Raw genomic sequence first — 11,942 nt, forward strand, 5'->3', positions numbered from 1 at the left:
ATATATATATACTTTAGACATCTTTTAACATGATATTTACAATGTTAGTTAACGGTTAGGTAAATTAGATTGAATTGATTGTTGTGTAAAATTTGGATTTAATTAGCATCAGAATTTAAAGGTGGTTAAAAGTGAAATTTAAAAGAAGAAAGAAAAGGGTTGCTAAGCTAAAATCGGATTGGGCTATTGTTTCAAGCCCAATGTCTTGACACATTCCGCCCCAATCCGCTCCCCATTAGAAAGTTAAAAATGCAGAATATATTTTAAATATGTAATAAATCAGATATTTAGGGAAATTATTAATAATTGAGCGACCGTGCTCAAACTCCGAAACTCGGGAGTGCCTCACGGCTTTTTTCCGGGTTAACAGAATTCCTTACCCGGTCTTCTGGTTTCGCGGACTTAAAACAGAGTCGAATTTCCTCGATTTGGGATTTAAAATAAACCGGTGACTTGGGACACCATAAATTATTCCAAGTGGCGACTCTGAATTAATAAAATAAAATCATTTTGAAAAGTGTCACTTTATTTGGAAAAACTCCTTATTTCTCGGGAAAAGGAGGTGTGACGTAACTTTCAAAAATTATTTTTCAAAAAGACTTCAATTTTTTTTTTTTAGGTTTCAACCAATATTTATGTCCAAAAGCTAGCAAAGACAGGGACTACTCTTGAACTCTCCGTGTCAAAATTAGATGCCCGAATTTCTATAATATTAGTAGCAATAATAATATCTTTACATTTCCAGCTGAACTTAAGCAAAAACATAGCAGTAATAATAATGCGAATAATATGTGAAATCTAAACACTGGTCATCCATGTCCCAGTCCAGTTGTTGTTCATCTATTTGAGTACTGAAAAGGTACACAACATTCCAAATACGACGCGGAGTTGAGATTATTGGTTTAAGTGCTTCATTGCATATCATCGTATTTGTCTTTGTTGGTCAAATCAATATTGCTTTCCATTATGGAGACAAAAAAGAAGACCGCCTAAGAATCCAAGATCCAACCCTTGGCCTTTTTCTAAAGCCACCTCTCCTCAATTGCCACTTAATTTCCTGGAAGTGATTTTTCTTTTTCCTATCATTGTAGAGAGAGATAATATTGGTGTGATTGAGCCTTGAAAGGCACGTAACTAGAAGTTTTAATAGTTGATTGATCATTTAAAGGTTAAAACAAGGTTCAACAGGATCAAAGATAAAAACGTACGGCGAAAGTAATATTAAACGAAAAGTCCAATAGATAGACAAAATTGTTCTATTTCTGATAGTATAAGGAAATTTTAACCCACTTCCCTTAAAGATACCGTAATTTTCTTGCCATGGATAGATTCTACGTATATATTATTACAACAAGTGAAGTTATCCAAGGGGAAAACACTGATGCTGTGAAGATTTATTACAGATGACGTCTATTTTAACCACTTTTTCAATTTTCAAATGTTAGCGAGTAAATCATCACAGTTCTAAATATTAGCATGTTCGACCACGTTTGCTATAACACATGGAATTAGAATTTCAATGATCGCTTTCACATTTCGTTAGACCTAAAATTCATCCCAGTAATACTTTTCCAGTAGATTAAAACAGTCCGATTAATGAGTGTAAGCGATATAGGTAACATATGTCCTTAAATACAATAGTGACAATCCCAAGTAATACATTTCTTGTAACATTATATTTACAGGTATGGATGAGCTGGAGAGACAGAATATTTACAGCCTGACGGATTCTTGAGCTTGCTGGCCCCAACTTGTTTTGGACTGAGGCATAGTTGTTGAAGTATTCTTGACCTGTAGAGGGACGAAAAGGATTGCACTTGCTGCTCAGCTGTGTGCAGAAGGCCCAAAGTACATGCAAATTGGTGGGTTGATCCGGAAAATGGAGAGGATAGCTGATGGTATCGTGCAAATACTATTCCCACATACCAAACAGAGGGGCTACTGCACCAGCAAAATCTACTGCATCTTTCTTATTTATCCTCTCCCATACAAATAATATCACTGTACCAACAAACATGTTGATTGCAAAATAAGCTCCAATGTATAATGGCACAGCCATTGCCATCGGAATAGGAATAAAAGGGGAATATTCTGCTGGAGTCACATCCCTCAAGAGGTTTAGGGCTAGAGCTGCCCAAAGAACTCACAAGCATAATGCAGGGCAATGCTTGGGAAGTTCAGCGAACCCCTCAATTCCGAGAATGGCCATCTCTCGGTACATAACAGCATAAATTGCTTTGTATGCACTATCAGGAGCGCCAATGTCAAAACCATTCCTATACATCCAAAATGTGAGGGGTGCATTGCTGTTCCCACCAATTGACTGACAGACATAGATTTAGCTGATGATTCTGTAAGATACCCTGTCTTGAATCTTGCATTAAATCAGCAGAAGTGGAGATGATGGACATCACAACCCCACATGCTACCAATCCTGCTATGACCCCGTCATTGCTTCCTACTAGTGAAGCAATAATAAAGAGACCGATCTTCCCATCAGTTAAAGCCAAGCTCCAGACTGTGACACCAGTAGAATAGGAGTTGCAGAAGGCGAGGGCAGGGGCAATTAGATATGAGCAAAGGATCAAATACCACTTGAGTGAAGGAAAGATAATTGGCATTGTGGCCGTTGATATTGCAGCCAGGACAACATATCCAGAAGCAGTAAACCAATATGGTATCTTATCTTTCAGGAACCCTCATCACGCTTCTTCTTTTCGAGTTGTAATTTGGATTCTTAACCATCTATAGAAGTTTAGAATACGCAACATTGAGAAACTTCAGATATAAGAACATTTGATCATTTTACTGGGAGTACCCAAACTTCCATGCTAACTGTATGATTAATTTGTTACAGACTTTAAACTAAATATTGTGATAATACAACGGAACTTCCATATATTATATTTCTGAATAGATCGATTCAATCACAGAGAAACTGCAGCATGGTAATCCAGGAGCAATGTCAATGCAACACTGACGATCAAACTTTGTCTTTCCTTGAACATATTCACTTAAATGCAGTGAGATCATAAAGAAAACAGAAAAAGTCTAGTGCTATCGAATTTCAGCAGCTTGTTTTCTCGTCATTACAAACTTTACATCAGTATACTAATCCGATACTCAAACAATTTCTTTAATATTAAATTATTAAAAGTTTGGTGTTCAGCCTCATTGTATTATCCTTGCCAGTAACAACAACATACCCAGAGAAATCCCATAAGTGGGGTCTGGATAGTGTATACGCAAACCTTACTCCTACCTTGTGAAAATAGAGGGGCTATTTCCGATAGACACTCTGCTCAAGAAAAGCATAATCCATCAATTAAGAAAAAATACAGTAGTAGAGAAGCCATAAAGGAAGAAATAATAACGGCAACAAAAATAAGATAACTGAAGCAAGCAACAACATGCAGTAATAAAAAATCTAAGAATAAGAGAAAACGGGCGTAATACTAATACTACCGGTATGGAGAAGGAAAACATGCAACTACTCATTAACCCGCAACCTTAATCTTCGATCTCCACGCCTTCCTATAGAGGGTCATATCCTCAGTAAAGCTGAAGAGCATGTGGCCTGATTATATTCTAAATAAGATATATAGTATGGAAATAAATTGTACTTCGAGAATTGAGCATCACCTGAGACCACCCTGACAATGGGAAATTTTTTCTATTTGCTGTTTTATTGGGAAAAATTGAGTTTACCTATTAAACTGGAATAAAGATGATGTGTCAAGACACGTAGACTAGTCAAAGAGTTACAGCTGGCAAAGAGACACGAGTTGTAATAGATACGAGCAAAGACAAAGGAAGAGGAACGAGCAGATATTCAAAGAACTCGGCGCTCGTACCTATTTAAGTCATTTAGGTCTAGGAATCAAGGGAAATGAATCTGACAATATATGAGAGTATAGATACAATATTTAGTGAGCATTAAATACTGAATACGTTAGAAAATCTGTATTAAATACAATGATTGCGTAACGTAGCATTCAATGCCTTTAATTACTCATAATAGCCTTATTATGACAAGGTCAAAACGTATATCTCCCATATAGCTATAAAAGGGAGATAACTGATCAATTGTAAGGACAAAAAAAAGACTATCTGAATATATTGATTTACTTATTTTTCTTCTGATTATATTACTGCTAGCTAAATTACTTTCTTTCATATATTCTTTTGATTATCAGTAACTTGAGTTCTTCTAAATTAATGCTTTGACCGAAATCTCATTTTTTGGTTAAACACTGTTATTTTTGAAATCCATCACGGAGATTGATACTATCTTAATCAGATTGTATTTCCATCACAAAATAATAAACAAAAATTAACTTGATGATCAGTTGTAGCATGAATGAGGTAGTGCACCCCCCCCCCCCACATACATGTAATGAAGTTCAACTGAATACAAAAAGCTAGTATAAACTAGCAAGAAGATGGGTTAGTCAGCCAAGACTAAACTGCACAAATTTTTAGTCCTAAATAGCAGGTCCACTGTTAGTATCCGTTCTGGTACGTTCTAAGGTACAAGCCTCCGCCTCCCATGCATACAGCAAGCATTAAATTTGTCACACCTCCTTTTTCTGCCCCGCGAGGGTACAAGAGTTTTTTCCAATTAAAGGACAATCGAACGATTTGTTTAATTATTTCAGAGTCGCCACTTGGGAGATTTAGGGTGTCCCAAGTCACCGGTTTTAATCCCGAATCGAGGAAAAGAATGACTCTAAATTACAGTCCGCGCACCAGATATCCGGATAAGGAATTCTGTTAACCCGGGAGAAGGTGTTAGGCATTCCCGAGTTCCGTGGTTCTAGCACGGTCGCTCAACTGTTATATCCGGCTTATTTATCTGATTTTAACAATTATGTACTTAGTGCAAATTATGATTCTTTTACCGCTTCTATTATTATTGTTGTTATTTTTACAAAAGAATTGCAACGTCGTGAAAACGTATCTCGAACCTCGTCACAATCAATGTACCCGAGGCCTATCGACGCGTCTCGACTCCGTTGAGATTTGGATTTGGGTTACATAAATGCACACCCGAGTTTAGGAAAATATCATTATTAAATACGCGCCTAAAGACTAACGCGTTGTTATTTTTAGAAAAGTCGTAAAGTTCGCTATGCGGCCTGTCTCGAAATCTAAGCATTCGAAATAACCATCCGTTGAGGGCCCCGCAATTTATGTATTCTTGTTTGTCGAGACTCGTCTCATTCATTATTTTTAAAGGGAGTTTGCAACGTCATGGACATGCATCCCGAACCACGTCACAATCAATGCACCCGTGATTAGCGACACATTTCGACTCCGTTGAGATTTGGATTTGGGTCACATAAATGTGCACCCGAGTATAAGAAGATAACATTATTAAATACGCGCCTAAAGCGACTAGCGTATCATTATTTTGGGTAGGGCCGTGAAATTTGCTAAACGGCCCGTCCCGGAATCTAAGCATTTAATACATACATTTAACGAGGGCCCCACCATTTATGTGTTTATCCAGCGAGGCTCATCTCATTTATTTTAAAAAGACAATCATAAAGTGACTACATTTTTCTATGTTTGTCCATCTCTAAAAATGAAAGAATCCTAATCAGTTACTGGCTTAAAACTAAACCTAAGGAAAAACGCATTTGAATCTACTTCAAAAGAATGAAACCGAAACTACGATGAGCCAATGGTACGATAGCGAACATGAATTAGGAAATGACCGAACTTCAACTTCCTTATCCTACAGAAGCTCCTATAACCATAGTTACAAATTTATTGCAAACTAATTCGAGTTTCAAATCCCTTGCTATTACTCCATTTGTTAACAGGCCGATTTATGAGCTTGAATTGAATATTAACATGGCTACAATGAGAATTGAAAGGTCAAGGTCTAGTGACACTAGCCTAAAACGAACTGCCTATAATTATCCTTACTAATTATATCTACTTAACAATAATTCCTGCCTTTTAAACCACAACTTTACTCTAAACTCTCTGAATTCTAGAACTCGAACTTTTATACTAATTCACGTTATCTAAAATTTGTCATGTTGAAAAAAAACGTCACCTTACTTCGATAGCTTACAATCTTCCTATTCACATATTGAAAGGGTTTTTGATAATACTGGAAATCAACTTAACCAACGGCCATCAATTCAAATCAGTCTCAACTAATACTCAACGGCCAAAATATTTATACATTTATACTTAACGATTCCTCATTTCATCACAGTCCATCACATATTACAGATTCACTTAATACAAATTACACAAATTATAACAGATCCTAATTATTCGAATCTCTATATTACCATTACCTATCTAACAGAACTTAAACATTCAAAAATGATTAGGAAATAAAACGGCATAGAGACCAATGCCATAATAGTAGTGCTTGCACTTCATTCTTTCTTCCAAATAGGCTTTAATCAACTTGGCATTTATACATCATTCAATGTTGAGATCAATACCTGATATTTGGAAAGCAAAGAAGTAGAGGAAAATCAGTAGAAGCGGCAGTAGTGTAAGCAGTAACACAGCAGATTCAGCAACACAGCAACAACCAGTGAAGCCAACAACAACCAGTAATAGACACCCCGTGGCAGATTTAAAGAAAACCAAGCAGAAAACCAAGCAGTAACCCAATGGAACAGTGCTCAACCAATAGAAAGCTAGGAGAGTACAAGCTGAAATCCAACAGTACCAAAAGAACACAGACAGATGCAAGAAACAGTAGTTTTCTGATTTGTCAAACACTCAAAGAAAAAGACAAGCTCAAGCTCTTTGATGTAAAGCTTAGCCTTATGGATCAACCAGCCTTAACACTCTTGTTTTTCTCTGGCTTCTGAGGATCAAAAAAAACCAGCCCCTATTTTGTTCTAAATGAGCCTATTTATAGGCAAAGTAGGTCAGCCAGGCTGCCTTGATACCTTCAGCCTTTAATTCTTCCAATACCCCTTAATTTCTCATGCCTAAATGTCTTTTCTTGATGCCCACTATATTGTTCCCCATGCTTGTCCTATTGCTCTAATCCAGAGTTATGGGTTTAGAGTATTCATTTTAAACTCCCATGCTCTTATGTCTTGTTCTCCACTGACAATTATACTAATGTTATCTATTACCACTTGACATGTTCTCAAATTAATTCCAATTAAACTCTGTCAAAATGCCAAAATTACCCTTAACCCCCTGAAGATTACTGTTATGCCCTAACTCTTAATAGTCAGTATATAAACCCCTCTAAATTCAACTAATCATTGATTACTAACTATCAGATTATACAGCTGTGACCAATTCAATCCTATCCAAACATACAAACTGATTTCAGGCAGAAGGGATGAGGGAATGAGGTTCATGTGGCATTAAAATGAGCGAGCCAGTTTGGTTCAAAGAAGCAACTGGATATGTTCAACAACTTCAACTCAATCACATAAGAACAGAAATGAAGCAGAAATGACAAACACTGGAATGAACAATTCGTGGTTCCCTAGTTTCTTTCAGTGAATTCAATTGACGACATTCATTTAGTTGACTATATGAGCTACAACAGATAGCTAACAATCAATAACCAAAATATCTCAAGCGGGTTACCAAATTAGCTTCAGTGATTTTACCAGGGAGCCTTGATATTGACTAAACTATTCTACGACTCTTAACAGGATGGACACACAACTTACAATAACAATGAACAACAAACAAAGAGAAGAAAATTTGAACCAAACAAAAGGTCTTATGAAGCCGGAGAAAATTGAAAGAAAAATCAAACCAATCAACTAGACATGCAGACAAACACAAAATAGAATTTAAACAAGGACAGAAGGGAAAGAAAAAACTTACCTTGGAAGCTCAAAAACAAAACGACCCAGGCTCGAACCGGACTCGACCATTTGAGGTCGAACGGACTTTAATCGAAGTGTCCTCGACTGAGAACACCTCGATTAAGGTCTATTAGACCCCAACTCCTCCTTTAAACTGGACAGACCCCCACGGTTTTGAGTTCTAGGGTTTATACGGTCCGATTTGGGGCTCGAAGGTTTCTACCTAGATTCGAACCAAACCAAGCTTGGTTTGGTTACGAGTGAGGCCAGGGGAGTGACCGGTGTGAATCCGGGGTCGGTTGGTGTAGATCCGGTTTTTGCTCGAACCTTCAAATGAAGATTCGAGACGTTCGGGGAAGATTCGAGGTAAGCTGAGTGTGGATTTGGAGAGAGGGAGTCATGGTGGTTCAGGGGTGTTAGTTTCATGGCCAGCGGCATCGTTGCCGCCGGCTTTCAGGCGAGGATTTAGTGGCGGCTAGGGCTATCGAGGGGGGGAGCTGGGTTGGTGTCTGAGAGGCTAGGGACGGAAGGGGTAATGGCTATGGGGGGCGGGTAGTGATTTTAGGCTTATATAGTGGGTGGGGGTTTTAATTCTGGCCGTTTGATCAAATGAGATTGACGGCCTGGATCATTTGCTTGAGTGGAAACGATGTCGTTTGGTTAAGTGGGGATCGGTTTGAACCGGGTAACGGGTCGGGTATAGGGAATGGGTAAGGGAGACGGATTTTGAGCCGTTGGATCAAGGGAGATGAACGGCTCAGATCAAAGCTCCTGAAACGACGCCGTTTCTTTCGTCTGAGAGGCTGGGTCATGGACTGGGCACAAGCGCGTTTGGACTGGGTCTAAGTATCGATTGGGCCTGATTTCTATTCGAATTTTTGGCCCCATCCGAGTTTTCATTTTTTCAACTCTTTTGTTTTTTTTTTTCTACTTTTAATTAACAATCAATAAAATTCTAAAAATAATCTATAAACCCAAAATTAGCCTACAAAATGTCAATTAAACCTTAACAATAATTAACGCTTAAGGTCAAACATTTAATTAAAAAATAAAATTACACAATGGCACACATAAATGACAAAACACAACAAATACATATTTTTTGTGATTTTCTTTCTTTTAAAATAAAACATGGCTTAATTAATTCCAAAATGTACAATTAAATCTTAAATGTGCATGCAACATGTATTTTTGTATTTTTTAATTAATCACCACAAGGGTAAACATTTACGGACAAAATAATTACCAAAATGTCACGCAAATTCTCAAAATTGTACACATATGAAATTTGTTTTATTTTTTGATTTCTTTTGGAGTAGTTTTCGTGAAGCAAAAATCACGTGCTCACAAAACTTATACTGGATAAAAATGCCAATATCAACTTTGCAAGAGAATGGTTACTCACGGCAGACAAGATTTGTAATTCTCATTATCCATCATGTCATTGTTTAATCAAAAAATGAGATTTCAGTCAAAGCTTTAATTTAGAAGAACTCGGGTTACTGATAATCAAAAGAATATATGAAAGAAAGTAATTTGGCTAGCAATAATATAATCAGAAGAAAAACAAGTAAATCGATATATTCAAATAGTCTTTCTTGTCCTTACAATTGATCAGTTATCTCCTTTTTATAGCTATTTGGGAGATATACGTTTTGCTCTTATCGTAATAAGGCTATTATAAGTAATTAAAGACATTGAATGTTACGTTACACAATCATTGTATTTAATACAGATTTTTTAACGTATTCAGTATTTAATGCTCACTAAATACTGTATCTGTACTCTCATATATTGTCAGATTCATTTCCCTTGATTCCTGGACCTAAATGACTTAAATAGGTATGGGCGCCGAGTCCTTTGAATATCTGCCCGTGCCTCTTCCTTTGACTTTGCTCGTATCTGTTGCAACTCGTGTCTCTTTGCCAGGTGTAACTCTTTGACTAGTCTATGTGTCTTGACACGTCATCTCTATTCCACTTTAATATGTAAACTCAATTTTTTCCAATACAGTTAGTCCCTCCCACTTGCCATTTATTCATCAATTGAATATTTGGGAAGTGGATTTCATTAAAACGAGAATTTTTGTTACTGAAGAATCAAACGAAGAAGAGATGCGGGTAAACCTGGATTTACACCTCGGAATTCGATTCCGGGAATACGCCCAAGTCCCATATTTTACTACGGACCCTCTGGGACCGTCAGAACACGGGTCCGAGTCCGTTTAAACAAAATGTTGATATGTGCCGACCTGACAAATTCATGACTGATTTTCCCGCCTAAGGGGCCACAAACCGAGTCAAATCTGGCTGCCAAAGGCCAGAGAATCTTTGCACATGGAAGACACGGTCCCACGGCCCGCCAGGACAATCATGGCAGCCACTCTCTGCCAACAAAAACAAGTGCTGCACAGCTGGGTAAGACCACAATCTGTCAGCACAATCATGGGAGCCAATCTGGGCCAGCAGGAATTAGTGCACAACAACTGGACGGGGCTACTGGCAGAAAGTTTGCCAACACAATGATGAAAGTCACCTTGCTCGACAAATTAGGAATATTCAGCTACTATTAATTAGTATTTAATGATTGGTATAATAACTGTAGAAAAAATGTGGACAGGACGGATAAATTAGAAACTATGCACATTTTTGATAATAAGATTTCATATATGGTATAGGAAAGAAAAAATCACTTTTACGTATTCATACAAAATACATGGAAAATGATAGTGAAAAAACTTTTTTTCGGTTTGGTCCCGAGGTCAGCTAATCTTTTTCATTTCCTTCTCTCGTGTATTTCTGGATCTAAACACTATATTTTTATATTTCTACTCTTGCTAATTATTATTTTTCACAATATTTTGGCTCATTTAACGGTATCTGCTTCAAAATTTTGATCTTCTTTAATTATTAAAATATTTGCAAAATTGTTTTTCAGCTAACTACCAAGAAAGAAAAGTTTTTCCTTTTGCATAAGTCGACAAACTATCTTAAAATCTTTTTATTGAAACAATTTCTATTAGAATTGAAAATTATTATAAGAAACTCTTCTTCAAATTTTTGAAGCAAACTCCGTCGTTAGCAGGCTTTAAGAGGAACTAAAGGTTCTGTTATTTTTTGGTATTGCTATAGTGGAAACCTTTTAAATTTTCTCTTTGTTTCATGATCAGTTTGGTAGATCAGTAACAAAATCTGATTTTCATTTTTATTTCATTATGTCATATCAGTCGAATGTTTGTGTATTTACTGAGAAAGAGAATTAACGAAAACCAAAGGGCAAGGGATTATGGGTTTAATGGTTTTAATGGGAGGAAAGGGAGGGGAAGCGGATCTGATTAATAGCCTGTTTGGCCAAGTTTTTTTTTTGGCCAAAAATTGAGGTGTTTGGCCACGCTTTTGGAAGGAAAAAAGTGCTTTTGAGGAGAAGCAGAAGCAGTTTTGGAGAAGCAGAAAAAAATAATTTCTCTCCAAAAATACCTTTTTGAGAAACACTTTTGAGAAAAAATACACTTAAAAGCAATTTTTTAAAGTTTGGGCAAATACTAATTGCTGCTCAAAAGTGCTTTACAAACTAATTAGCCAAACACAAACTGCTTCTCTCCAAAAGTACTTTTGAGAAAAATATTTTTGAAAAAAAACACTTCTCAAAATAAGCTGATTTTTGCAGCTTGGCCAAACGGGCTATAAGTTATGGTTAAGATATGGGCCTGAGTTTTTGTATTCAAATGATTGGGTCTTCTATTAATAGTCTACACCTGTCCAGTCTGTTAAAACAAGGGCAACTTTGAAACTTTATCTAACGGTAAGGTATATTCGATCTGATACGAAGGGTATATCGAGATAATAAATAATAGTAGAGGGGTATTTTTAACTCTTCTCCCTTTCTTAAATGATCAGATATTAAATCCAAGAGGCAACGACGGTTGTAGGGTAAGCTCCCAAATATTTAAGGCCCCAAAAATATATAATATATAATTATATATTAGTTAATACAAGATTTCAAAATTTCTGTTTTAAAAATTGGTAGAGATAGGTTTGAAGGTCCACTTTATTTATTTTCATATATATTAAGAAATTCATCTTTTAACATTAGCAATGAAATTGACTATATTGACATTTACTATTT

At 36.5% G+C, this 11,942-nt stretch overlaps 1 pseudogene; it reads right to left on the reverse strand.

Annotated features, from left to right (window-relative positions):
* Positions 1-1,686: 1,686 nt before the first annotated feature.
* On the reverse strand, positions 1,687-7,131 carry LOC104214239 (probable metal-nicotianamine transporter YSL6; annotated as a pseudogene).
* Positions 7,132-11,942: the final 4,811 nt, after the last annotated feature.

This window comes from Nicotiana sylvestris, chromosome 2, assembly GCF_000393655.2.
Source record: "Nicotiana sylvestris chromosome 2, ASM39365v2, whole genome shotgun sequence".
In the NCBI taxonomy this organism is placed as follows: domain Eukaryota; kingdom Viridiplantae; phylum Streptophyta; class Magnoliopsida; order Solanales; family Solanaceae; genus Nicotiana; species Nicotiana sylvestris.